Here is a 13,145-nt window from a genome sequence, read left to right as displayed (position 1 = left end):
TCTTATGATTTCACTGTCCTCACCCATCAACCAAATCACCCACCCTTATGCAAACCTTAATGTTATCTTTGACTCTTTCTTCTCTCTCACCACACATATCCTATCAGTCATCAGGTCTCTGCAACCCTTTTCATATTTGCCCCCGTCGTTCTTCTTTTTTTGATGTTGCAAAAAAGGTCAGATGATTTATTGGTCTCTTGCAATAGCCTCCAGATCAATCTTGCTGCCTCCTATCCTTTTCTCCTCTGGTCCATTCTTTATATTATTACCAGATTTCTAACTTTTTTGCAACAATTCAGTCATATAATTTCTCTGATCAAAATCTCCAGGGACCTACCAAGTTCGGTAAAAACTTTTTTTTGGGTTACCATTTTAGGCACTTCATGATCAGGCACAACAATACCTTTGTCACTTACATTTCCATCACCACCTCCACACTCTGCACTCCAGTCTAACTGGATAAATGCTTCCTCCCACATTTGCCCCGGTGTGGTCCTCTTACGGTGCCTTCCTCTTGTTCCCTGGGCATAAAATGGTCTCTATGTCCTACTCCTCTTGTTGAATCAGGCTCCTCTTCCTTACAAGCTCAATTAAAATGGTGCCTTCTACAAGAAGCCTTTTCTGATTGCCTGAGTTGCTAACAATTTTTCCCTTGGGCATCATATAACATTTTACTCGTACTTCTCATTCTATTACTGTACACTGTAGTTATGCAATATGTATCTTATTGCCCTCCTCCTTTATCAGGCCTAAACTTTGTACCTGCCTCTATTCAGGGCATAATATACTGCACACAGTAGGCACTGAATACATTGAATTAAATGAAAAAACAAACTTCCTGCTATAATATGTCAGATGTGCTCAATGTATTGATTCTGTTAAACTGTTTTCTTTCTTTCTTCTCCTTCTTTCTTTCCTCCTTCCTTCCTTCCTTTTATTCTTCCTTCCTTTTTTCCTTTCTTCCTTTCCTCTGAAGAAGGTTGTTGGGAAGTTGAGGAGGTACATGTTTAAAAATTATTAGATATAACAAATATCAAATTTTTAAAAAGAAAAATACTAAATACCTGAATGTTTAAGATTTCTGCCTTTTTTCTTCCTCATTCTGCTAAAGAAATTTTGTCAGTAACATCAGCTATGGCCTACCTTCAGTGCTCTTGGGTTAACATCAATTAGTTAGTCAGTCAATACACACTTACTAAGTGTTTACTATGTGCTATATACACAGTGCCAAACCTTAGGCTTATAAATACAATCAGAAAGAATGATAGTTCTTGCCCTCGAGAAGCTTACTCTAATAGTAAAGACAATACTTAAAAGGAAGCTGAAAAGTTGGGTGGGAGGTGGGGCACAGTAGAGAAAGTACAGAGAACATTCTGGACAAGAATGCAGACATGACTGCCCCAGGGGTCAGTCATTCCTTAAAAGGAGGTTTTAGGAGGTTTGGTTATCCAATTGGAGCAAGAAGCCACAGGATTAGATGATATCCCCAATGGGTGAATTCCATGGCTGGAGTGACCTTCCAGGATGAAGAGATTTCTGGCACATGTTAGAGAAAGTCCAGAATACAACATGGAGAGGAATTAGGCAGCTATTTGGCATAGTGGGCAGCCTGCTGGATCTGGAGCTTGGAAGATGTGAATTCAAAACTTACCTCAGACAATTACTAGAAGTAAGAAAGAGGCAAGTTATTTTTCTTAGCCTCTTTCCTCATCTGTAAAATGGAAACAATAAAAGCACCTACCTCACAGCATTGTTCTGAGGACCAAATCAGACACTTAGTTAGACCTTTCCTCAAGTCTAAGTACACTTATTAGACACTTCTCAGTCACTTACTAGTTGTGTGACTGGGTAGGTCACTTAAACTCTCTCAGTCTCAGTTTTCTCATCTGTTAAATGGGATTAATAATAGCACCTACCTGCTAGGGTTTTTGTAAGGATAAAATGCAATAACATTTGTAAAACAATTTGCAAAACTTAAAGCTTTACATAGATGCTTATTATTAACCATATTAAATGAGATAATGGATATAAAGAATTTTGTAAACTTTAAAAAGTGTTATACAAATGTTACTATCATTACTGATATCAGAAGGTCACAATTTAATTTTTTCAATGCTGATTCAGCTTCCTTGTCAATACTATCTTGGTGTGTCTACAGATATCTCTTCTATTGAGATGTATATTGATCCTTCAATCTGATAAACTTCTGAATTTGGTATTTTTAAGTCTTCATTAGAGAATTATATAATTACATTAATCATTTTAGCAGATTCAAAGTATATGAATGGTCATGACTCTGCCAAGGGTTTATTACCAGGAAATCGGGATTGAAATGATACTCTTTTGCAGTCATTTCCCCATGGATTCTTGTTTGAATCAGAAAGGAAAATATTTGCTATAATTTATTATCATAACATAATAAAGTCAAAGAGTAACTTTACATTTCTAATCAATGGGCAAGCAATATTGATTACCATTGTCCATCTTCATCCCTGAGATATAAATTCTCTACTGGACTGAAAGTAATTATTTTTCATCTGAACTCATTCTGAATCTTAGAATTACTGACTCTGAGTCTAATCATATAGGAAACCAACAAACAAATTGACCTGACAAGGATAAGAAAGTTAAGATGGAAGGAGAAACTTCACAACTGAATGATTAACTTTCAGAGGTCTAAATTATTTCTAACAGTGTAGGCTCAATCTTCCAGGAAAGTATATCCTTCCAAACATAATATTTACTGTAGACAGGATGAAGCTAGCTAGCCTTGACTTCCTGATTAGGTAGTTAAACTACTGTCCACCTTATCTCTTGACTTCATGAAAATTGTTGAAGAGACAACATGGCATAATGGATAGTGCATTTGTAGTCGGTAAGACATGGGTTTAAATCCTACTTCAGACACTTAGTACTTATAATACTCTAGATAAGTGATTTAACTTCACTATCCACATCTGTGAAATGAAGTGGTTATATTCAATGGCTTCTAAAGTCCTTTCCAGCTCAGAATATATGATTTTATGTTCTTATAATCCTGGAAGAAGTATTATGACAATTAAATTCTAAAGACAGCAAATCCAATTCTTTTTATGCTCAACTTATCGTTTGCAAAAAAAGAAAAAAAGACATAAAGAAACAGTAACTTGGCCATTTTGAAAGAATGATTATGGGATTGGGAGCTACAGTTTACATGGCATTGAGTCCACACTCCACGTTTTAAATATGTGGAAACTTAGGTACAGAGAGATTAAGTAATTAGTCCAGGGACACATAGAGTCTGAGACAGAATTAGTACTCATGTCTTCCTGATTGTAATTTCAACACTCTATCTACTATGCCACCTAATAGAAGGAAGGAAGGAAGGAAGGGAGAAAGAAAAGAAGAAGAAGAAAAGGAGGGAAAGAAGAAAAGAAGAAGGAGAAGGAAGGAAGGAAGGAAGGAAGGAAGGAAGGAAGGAAGGAAGGAAGGAAGGAAGGAAGGGAGAAAGAAAAGAAGAAGAAGAAGAAAAGGAGGGAAAGAAGAAAAGAAGAAAAGAAGGAAGGAAGGAAGGAAGGAGAAAGAAAGTAAAGTAGGAAGGGAGGGAGAGAGAGAAGGAGAAAAGAGGGAAGGACCAGAGAAGGGAAAACCATTAAAACACATCCTAAATAGAAGGATTTGGGCTCAGCCATTAGGGAACAGAAAAAGTACAAGTTTTGAGACCCCCATAATTCATAGTGTGACTTCTGCCAGAGAAAACATAAAGGCACAAATCTCCATGGATGGAAAGAAAAGTTATTCTACTTAGGTTTACAATCCCACAATAGGATCTCTGCATTTTATAGATTGTAAAGTCTTTCCAAGTTATACACACCCCCACATTTCTATTCAGTGATTGCAATAATGCCACATCTTTTTAAGACCAATATTTTCTTGGCTCTTCTATGGCTACAAATAATGGAACGTTACCATTACAGGACAACTACAAACACAACTGATTCAAAAGACTATTGAATGATGTATTATGGGAGCAATCAGACTTCAGGATACTTCCAAGGTAAAATCAGGGAAATGTATGACTGAAAAAGGAGGTGGGTTGATTACACAGAGGAAGGTAGAGATAATAGATGGACACCTGATGTACTGTGTAGGTATCAGTGAAATAGCAAAACAAAACAAAACAAAAATAGTGTAGGAAAGCCTCCAAAGCATTTGGTAAATTTTTCATGGAGCAGCTAAGTGGTATGGTGGATAGGGTACTGGGCTTGGAATCAAGAAGGCTTATCTTCCTGAGTTCAAATCCAGACTCAGATATTTACTAGCCACGTAACCCCAGGCAATTCACTTAACAGTTTCCCTCAGTTTCTTCATTTATAAAGAGAGTTGGAGAAGGAAATGGCAAACCACTTCAAGATCCTTTCCAAGAAAACCCTAAAATGGGTCTATAGAGTCAGCCATGACTGAACCACAACAAAGTAGAAAAACCAAATCTTCTACAGAGAATTCATGCAAAAAATGAATAAGAATTAGGTTCAAAAGATTAAAGAATTTAGAGCTTCAAACAGATCATAGAGATCATCTTGTCTAACTCTTTCATTTTACAGATTAGAAAACTGACTCCAAGAGAATTTGAATGGCTTACCCAACAAAACAAGAAAGTGTAGAGAGGTTGCAATCTGCACCACAATGAGGCCACGGATTCACTGAAGCTTTTAAGATAAATTGTCTATTCCATATGAAATGGGAAAAAATTCTAGGGTTTTAACCAAACACCTATCAAAGTGCCTGAGCAGATTAAAGGCTCTAGGGTTAGGAAGACCTGTGTTCTAATCCTGCCTTAGATACTACATGAAGCTGGGCAAAAGGTTTAACCACTTTGTGCCTCAGTTTCCACAATAATGTTAGTCTTGCCTATAGGCAACCCTTGTGACCTACCACCACAGGGAAATGGGAAAGCTTCAGTATGGGTAGGTAGTAAGTCTAGCTCCTAAGCTTTCAAAATAAGATGGCAACTCTCCCTCTTTTATGCATACTATTTGGAGCAAAGAGATCCCTCCTTAATCAACACTTTAGGAACTCAGAATTTAACCATTAATTTATTGCAATTCAGCACTTTGAAAAGGCTTACTTGGAAAATCTGATATCTGAAGGTGGCTTTTTAATGAATGTGTTAACTATTTATTCCCCTCTAGGTTCTCTAGATCAAATAAAATCATCAAAAATCAAAATTCCCCAATCACCTATATTTCAGCTTCCTTTACAAATGCCCCCAATGACGTAAGATGTAATTTTTCTCTTGTGTTGTTATGGAACATCATTATTAGATGTGTGCATCTGTATAACATTTGTATCTTCTGCAAAGCCACAGTTTAAAAAACTGTACGTTATGATACTAGTGTCCTTGAACAACAAACTAATATGATAAATTCCTGTTATATGTCACTGTCAGAAAAAGAGACTTTCTCTCTAGATGATCTAAAACACAAGTGTCAAACAAACAAATGGCCACAATACTGTGCTGCCTGAACCAGATTAAAATGTTTTTGGGAAATACTTAACAAAAAATATAATAGAACATAGATGTTTTCTAAGTCAATATGCAGCCTGCAGGATCCTTATGAATGGTTTGGAGGCCTCTGTTTCTATTTGAGTCTGACACCAATGCCTTCTTTTATTAGACCATAAGAGCAACATAACACTTTTTAACCTTAGCTGTCAAACATCTCTGTGTTAAATTCAGTGCTACACTGCAGTTAATTACCATTGGTGACATACATTTCTCAGTTCCAAATGTTGACTCCCATCTCAAATTTTCCTAAAGGACTCAAGGTATCTCCTTTGCTTTTACAATTTCATGCTCAATGAGTGTTTTTTTAACTTTAAAATTTTTATTTTAAAAATAAATTTAAAATTTTATTTTTAAACTATACTGTTTCTATTAGTATTATTATTGCTAATAATAATTACCATTTACATAGTGTTTTAAGGTTTGCAAAGTATTTTACAAATATCTCATTTGACCTTCACAACCACCTTGGGAGGGGTAGGTGCTATTATTATTCCCATTTTACTGTTGAAGAAATTGAGGCAAATTGAGTTTAAGTGGCTTGGCCAGGGTCATATGGCTATTAAGTGTCTGAGGCCAAATTTAAACTTGGGTCTTCAGGACTGCAGATCTGGTGCTTTATCCACTGCAGGTGTCTATTTAACCTTGTAGCCTGTATTGAATCCTTTTTAGAATAGATGTCAAATCTAGAAGCATTTTTAAGTGCTTACTTTGCACCAGGCACTATGCTAAACACCAGAGAATACAAAAAGAAAGAAGCAGAAAGCAAAGAGAAGCAAAAATAAATTTGCCCTGAAAGAGCTTATGTCCAAGTGGGAAAGACAACACATATAAGGAAACTGAAGGGAAGTGAGGAGGAATGAAGACTGAAGAATGAAGGATTATTGGTTTGGGCCCTTCTTCAAAACTATGGCATCAAGATGAACTCAGTGACGGAAGAAGCAATTCAAAGGGATGAATGAAGAAGGCACCTAAGTATAGCGGCAAGGTCTAGGGAGGGAAAAAAGACTGGTTGGGGCCTTCCTCAAAATGAAGGCTCTAAGGTGAACTACAAGGCATAAATTAGCAAACATGACTTTATCAAAGAGATTCTAAATTATTGTGTTTTGGTCTTCATCTCCACACAGAGGGCTCAAAAAGGTAAGAGGGCATTGATGACTTTGTTGGGAACGAAGGACAATAGAAACCTAAGACTACAGGCTCTGGGCTTGGAAATCAGCCGCTAGGAGAGATCTCTTATCACCCAGCACTCTTCCATTTCTCAGGTATCCTTCCAAAAAGAAAATGGGGAAAGGCTAGTGGTTGGAGAGAGCTACCCACAGAGAAAACTAATAGGGTAAGTACCTACTTAGGAGGAATCTCTGTCTCTAGGGCCCCTCTCTCAGGCTGGCAAGGGGGGAGGATGGACATCAGAGGACTTCATTTAAAGAGGGCGACTAGAGCAGACCCCTCTTCATTTCCCACTATCGCAGTACTTCATCACGTCCCCTTCCTCCCTCAACAGCTAACATTTCAGATTCTTCTCCTGTAGCTTCCTCCCATTGGACTGAGAGCTCCTTGGGTAGGGACTGCCTTTTGCTTTTCTTTCTAGTGTCCAGCAAATGGTATTTCCTTAATAAATATTCATTAACAAACTCACTATCATGCGCCAAATACTCCACAGGGTATCCATGCTCATATTCATTTCAACAACGCTGGGCTACTGGGCCTCAAAATACCTGAAGATTAAATAGAATATTACTACTTCTGTCTCCAACTCCTTTTTTTTTGTTGAGTTGTTTTTAGTCATGCGCAACTCTTGACCACACTTGCGGTTTTCTTAACAAAGATACTGGAGTGGTTTGCCATTTCCTTCTCTAACTCATTTTACAGATGAGGAAACTGAGGCAAACAGGGTTGAGTAACTACCCCAGGGTCACACAGCTACTGTCTGAGGCCACATTTGAACTCAGGTCTTCTTAACTCCAGGCCTGGCACTCTATCCACTGTGCCACCTAGCTGACCACCTCCAACTCTCACTACATGTAGTTTCATATCATATGCACATATATGTAAGTACATACATATACATATGCACATGTGTATAAGTATCTGTTTATGGAACAAGATTTATGATGATTAAATCCATAAAGGGAATTCCCAACCGAGGAACCGGTCTGATCCAGGTCATTGGTCATCTCTAACTTATAGTCAAACTGCTTGGGACACTGAGAGGTTAAGTGCCTTTACTATATGTATGGTCAGACATCTAGTATAAACCGGAGGCAGAATGCGAACTAAAGACAACCTGACACCAAAGCCATGCTTCTAGCGACTATTGCATGGTTCTGCTTGTATGTGTGTATACATGTATGAACATATGTATGTACAGATGTGTATGCATGCATGCATCCATGTATGCATCCATCTATGTGTACTTTGATCAGTGTGTATGATAATACCGAACCTCTTAAAATGAATATAGATTTAGAGGTAAGGGACTATGGGTGTAGAATATTACATATACATCAGACTCAGTTGATGCATATGATGGTTTGTTCTGATGAACTGCTTTATCTGTCTTTTTTACTTTTTGTCATTGGGATCGATGTAATTAGTGTATTTAAAATATAGTCCTCTTAGCAACGTACCATAGGTGCATTGATATCTATACATAAATAGCTATAGATAGATAATAAATTTAGGGATATATGTGTATGTATCTATATCTATATATAATATCTATACATGGATAGCTATAGAGAAAATAGATTTATTATACATGCACATGTATATGTGATTTATTTTATATATAACTACATGGATATGTATATATACACATTCTATACATAATATCTATATACAAATAGCTGTATATAAAATAAAATTATTATATATATACATTATATATAATAATATTATTTTCTGTATAGTCACATATATACATATGCATGCATATCTATATAGAAATGGCTATATATAAAATACATTTATCATATTTACATATACATTTATATAATAATTTTATTTCATATATGTGTATAATAAATTCACCCATAGTACTTTGCTAAGAGAACTATATTTTAAATTTATTAATCTAGAATGGACTTAATACCCAAACTGGCAGATAGAAGGCATTTATTCATCCTTGCTGAGAATTAATCCCTTAAAATAACACAAGTTGTTTGCCCTTCCCTGATGACTGAAATGCAGAAGTGAAAAAGAGTCTGCCTTTCAGATATTAAAATAAAGGGCCGTGTCACTGTGGGTGAAGCTAAATCAGATGGGGCTGAAACATATGGTCAGTTTGATTTGCCACGATTTGTCTGCTTGGCAGACAGAGTTCTCAGCACTCGTGTGTCATTAAAGTGACCCTGTGTTGACTAGACTTACTAAATGTTTTGGTCCTGTTTCAATTTGGCTGCAATTGTGAAGATTCAGCCCAAATGATTTTTAAAAGGCACTTTAAGACTGAGCCTGCATGGCATCATACCATAATTGATTCATTCAAACCAGCTGTTTGACATATGTGCAAAAAAAAAAAATTCATTGATTCCAATCCCAACACCTGCCCCCCCCCCCAACTTTTGAACCAAACATTTGGACAATGAGTAGGCCTAATGGACATGTGACTTATTCGGTCTGCCTTGTTCCGGCTCTCAATACTCACCACCAACAGATTTCACAGGCTGATGGTTATGTAGCACTCTTTAAAAATAGTTATGTAAAAAAGACATGAATCACAAAGAAAGAAGTATGAAAATAAAAGTCATTTCTGCCTGACAAAACTATCCATTTTTAATTACCAGAGAAAACAAAGGGGATAAATGATGGTACCCAGCGCCACTGATTTCCAAGGAAATCTCTAATGGCATACAACTTCATTACATAAACCTTGTTATTAATCAATTTTAAAGAAACCCTTGCTTTTTTTTAAAGTGTCACGAATAGTAGCATACACATATATAACCAAACTAATTCTGATCACCAGTCCATGTTTTTGATGTTTTGCTTAAAGACAAATATTTGTTTCTGAAAAATACTATATACCATTTTTGTTTCTATATTTATGTCTATTTCTATATCTGCATACATAACTGTGCTAATGGTATCAAGCTTTTGAACACTAAAAAGCCTCCTCAAATCCAAATTCTTTTAAAAGAATTTTATTTATATCTTTTGCTTTTTTTCAACACCTTCTTTCCAAACATACCACTCCTCACTCTCCTACATTACAAGCCAAACCTTGTAACCAAAAATTTAAAAAAAGAAAGAGAAGATAAAAACATTAGCTCATGAAAATTAATCAACACATTGACTAAATCTGACAGTAGTTGCAATACACACACATACGCACACATATATGTATATACAAACATTTAATAGCTTAAAACTGTACTAAGATTTTTGGAACAACAAATATATTTAAATATACACACATGAATAAACTAAGCCAATGAGCTGCTCATGCAACTTCCTGGTCTTGATAGGGAGATGGAGTTAGAGGTAGACAGGTAGGTAGATAAGCTAATCAGCTAGCTAATTAGTCATTTTTCCATCATGTCTGACTCCTTGTGACACATTTGGTGCTTTCTTGGCAAAGATACTGAAGTAGTTTGCCATTTCCTTCTTCATCTCATTTTACAGATGAGGAACTGAGACAAACAGGGCTAAGTGACCGCCCAAGGTCACATAGCTGTTAAGTGACTGAGGCTGGATTTGAACAGGGAGATAAGTCTTCCTGATTCCAAGCCCAGTGCTCTATCCACTGAGCCATCTAACAGCCCTACATCTACACACATACCTACATGTGCATATACATACATACATTGCATAAATGCTGCTTTTGGACAGTGAACTGGGCCCAGAATTGAATAGGAGTCAAAGAATGAGCTGCATCACACTTGAGAAAATGAACAGTGATGCCTTCAGTGATCCCTAACTGTTCATTACTGCAAAAGCCCCTTTTTGGAGCTCTATCCTCCCCCATTGATAGCTGCCTCACAGATACCACCATCTCAGAAGACTGCAAGAGACTCAGAGAGCAATCAAAAACTATAAGCAGGTACTATAGTATAAAGGGAAAAGTTTTAGACTTGGGCACACAAGACATGGGTTCAAATCTTGTTTCTGTTACTCAGGGACAAATCCCTGAGACTCTGTTTCCTCAACTGTAAAGTGGGGATGTTAATACTATGACTATCTTCTTCATAGGTGGCTATGAGGAAAGCACTTTTTTTCTTTTATTTTTCCCAATTATATGTAAAAACAGTTAAATTTTTTTTCAAATTTTAAATTCTAGATTTCCACCCCACTCTTTCAATCCTTCCCTCAATTGAGAAAGCAAGCAATTTGATATAGGTTATACATGTGTAGCCATGCAAAATATATTTCCATATTGGTCATGGTGTGAAAGAAAACACAATTGAAAAAAAGTGAAAAAAAAATAGTGTGCTTCGATCTACATCCAGACTCCATCATTTCTTTCTCTGGAGGTGGAAAGCATTTTTTGTCACAAGTCCTCTGAAACTGTCTCAGATCATTGTATAGCTGAGAAGAGCTGTTATTCACAGTTGATCATTGTACACTATAGCTGTTACTGTGTACAATGTTCTCCTGGTTCTGCTCATTTTACTTTACATCAGTTCATTTAAGTCAGGAAGCACTTCATAAAACTTCAAGTACACATGCCACTTAACCAAACTTCAAGGAACCTCATAATGCTCTAATCACTAAGACTATGAGAGGCAGGACAGGGTCTCTGCATTTAGAGAAGAAATTTCCTCTCTTAGAGATCCCTACACTGCTGAAAATCTCTGTCTGGACAAAAGTAGATCAAATTAAAAATATTATATGATTATCGATTATGTAAAGCATATCAAGAAAATATATGGCTAGAAAAAGGAGGCAGATAAGCCATGTCACAAGTGACTGAACTTACAACATAGCAGCTGCGCTCCTCGAAAGAAATATGGAATGATCTGTCCAGGCCAAGGAAGTAAAGTGTGGAGGGGTTGTAATCTGCACACGTGGAAGGACCACCCATAACGATGAGCACATCTATATATAACACATCTATCAAAATGTTGAAGGATATATGCTGGTATAAATATGTAAAATTATATGGGTTTGTATACATATGTTTGCACACATGTAAATGTATATATACATGTATATATATGTGTGTGTACATATGTATTTATATACATATGTTTTACAAAGGAAGTTTGGACTGGTTGTTACACATGCAGGTAGAAACATATCTACATATATGTACACACATATGCACACATGTATGTAGGTGAAAATCACTAGTTTTCTTGGAATACTGCTGTACATTGATTCTTACCTGCGTAATTGATATTGGTGTATTTAGATACTGGTGTGTGTGCCCATGTATACATGAGGTATATCTATCAGATGCTGCAAAAGACAGTGCAATTTTAAGCTTTAATGAATTAAAACTGCACTAAGAGTTTTGGGACATATATACCTACATACACACATGTGTGTGTATTATACATACATGTGAAAATATATGGTGGATGAGGAGAAAGACAGAAAGAAGAGAGAGAAAGAAAGAAGGGTAAGGGGGAGAATGCCAAAACTAGAAACATAGTTTCCTGAATTCAGTCCAGTGATATGTCTTATTTCACATTGAAAAACAAAAAACAAAAAATGGGAATCCTAATAAAAAAAAATCACACAGTTAGACCCGAGAAGACCCAAGTTTGAATCTTGTCTTAGACATTTCTTAGCTGTTTGATCGTAGGGGAGTCAATTGACCTTTTCGCCTTGGTCTCCTTATCTGTAAAATGTGGATGATAATAGTAGTTACTTCTCAAGGGTGTTGTGAGAATCAAATAAGATAATATATGTAAAGTGCTTTGCAAACTTTAAAGTGCTATATGGATGTTAGCTATTATTATTTTGATAAATCCAAATTACTTGGTAAATGCCAAAATTTTGGCAAATTTTGACTTACTTAACTTCCCACAAAATAACATTCAAAGGTAAAATGATCAGTGCTTCCTCAAAGTACTTAATTTTAAAAGACATTTGGAACATTAAATATTGATTCTCATTTCACTCCTCCACAGCCTCTGCCCTATTCTTCCTTAGGTCATGCTCCCCCCTCACTCCCATCATTTTCAAAATTTTCACTTTCTGGCACAGTTTAAATGATGCCTTAACCAAACCTAACAAAGGATGACAAATTCCTTCCAATAGCCTTAGGATGCCACCTATGCCTGAGAGGACAACATGACAAGGAGAGGTCATCTTTTAGGCTGTCCTTGGCCCTAGAGAAGGAAGACAACTACATCATAGATGGGATAGCCCTTTATGGTATACATTCTTCTTGAGAATTATCTGCAGGAGGAAAAGTGAATTCTACATTGCAAAGCATTTTCAAGGATAGGTTCAATAGGGTATTAAGGATTCATGCTTTGAGTAGCAGGTGGGCTACATGACCTTTGTGGTCCCTTTCAACTCGGCTATTCTCTGAGTTTTTTTTTTAACTTTTCAATTCTTCATTTCCTCTAGGCTTCATCTTTCCCAGTGCCTCAACCACTCCTTATAAGCCTTGTTTGGGGAATATAAGAAAAAGCTGAGGATGAGG

General features: G+C 36.4%; 1 protein-coding gene across 1 annotated transcript in view; it reads right to left on the bottom strand.

Moving 5' to 3' along the window:
• The window catches only part of LOC110202749 (3',5'-cyclic-AMP phosphodiesterase 4D), a 686,828-nt gene that overhangs the window by 516,127 nt on the left and 157,556 nt on the right, over positions 1-13,145 (bottom strand). The window lies entirely within an intron of this gene.

This window comes from Phascolarctos cinereus, unplaced genomic scaffold (genome assembly GCF_003287225.1).
Source record: "Phascolarctos cinereus isolate Bilbo 61053 unplaced genomic scaffold, phaCin_HiC Scaffold_4;HRSCAF=312, whole genome shotgun sequence".
Lineage (NCBI taxonomy): Eukaryota > Metazoa > Chordata > Mammalia > Diprotodontia > Phascolarctidae > Phascolarctos > Phascolarctos cinereus.
The sequence above is the reverse complement of the archived record's forward strand: the minus strand, read 5'-3'. Positions and strand labels throughout refer to the sequence as shown.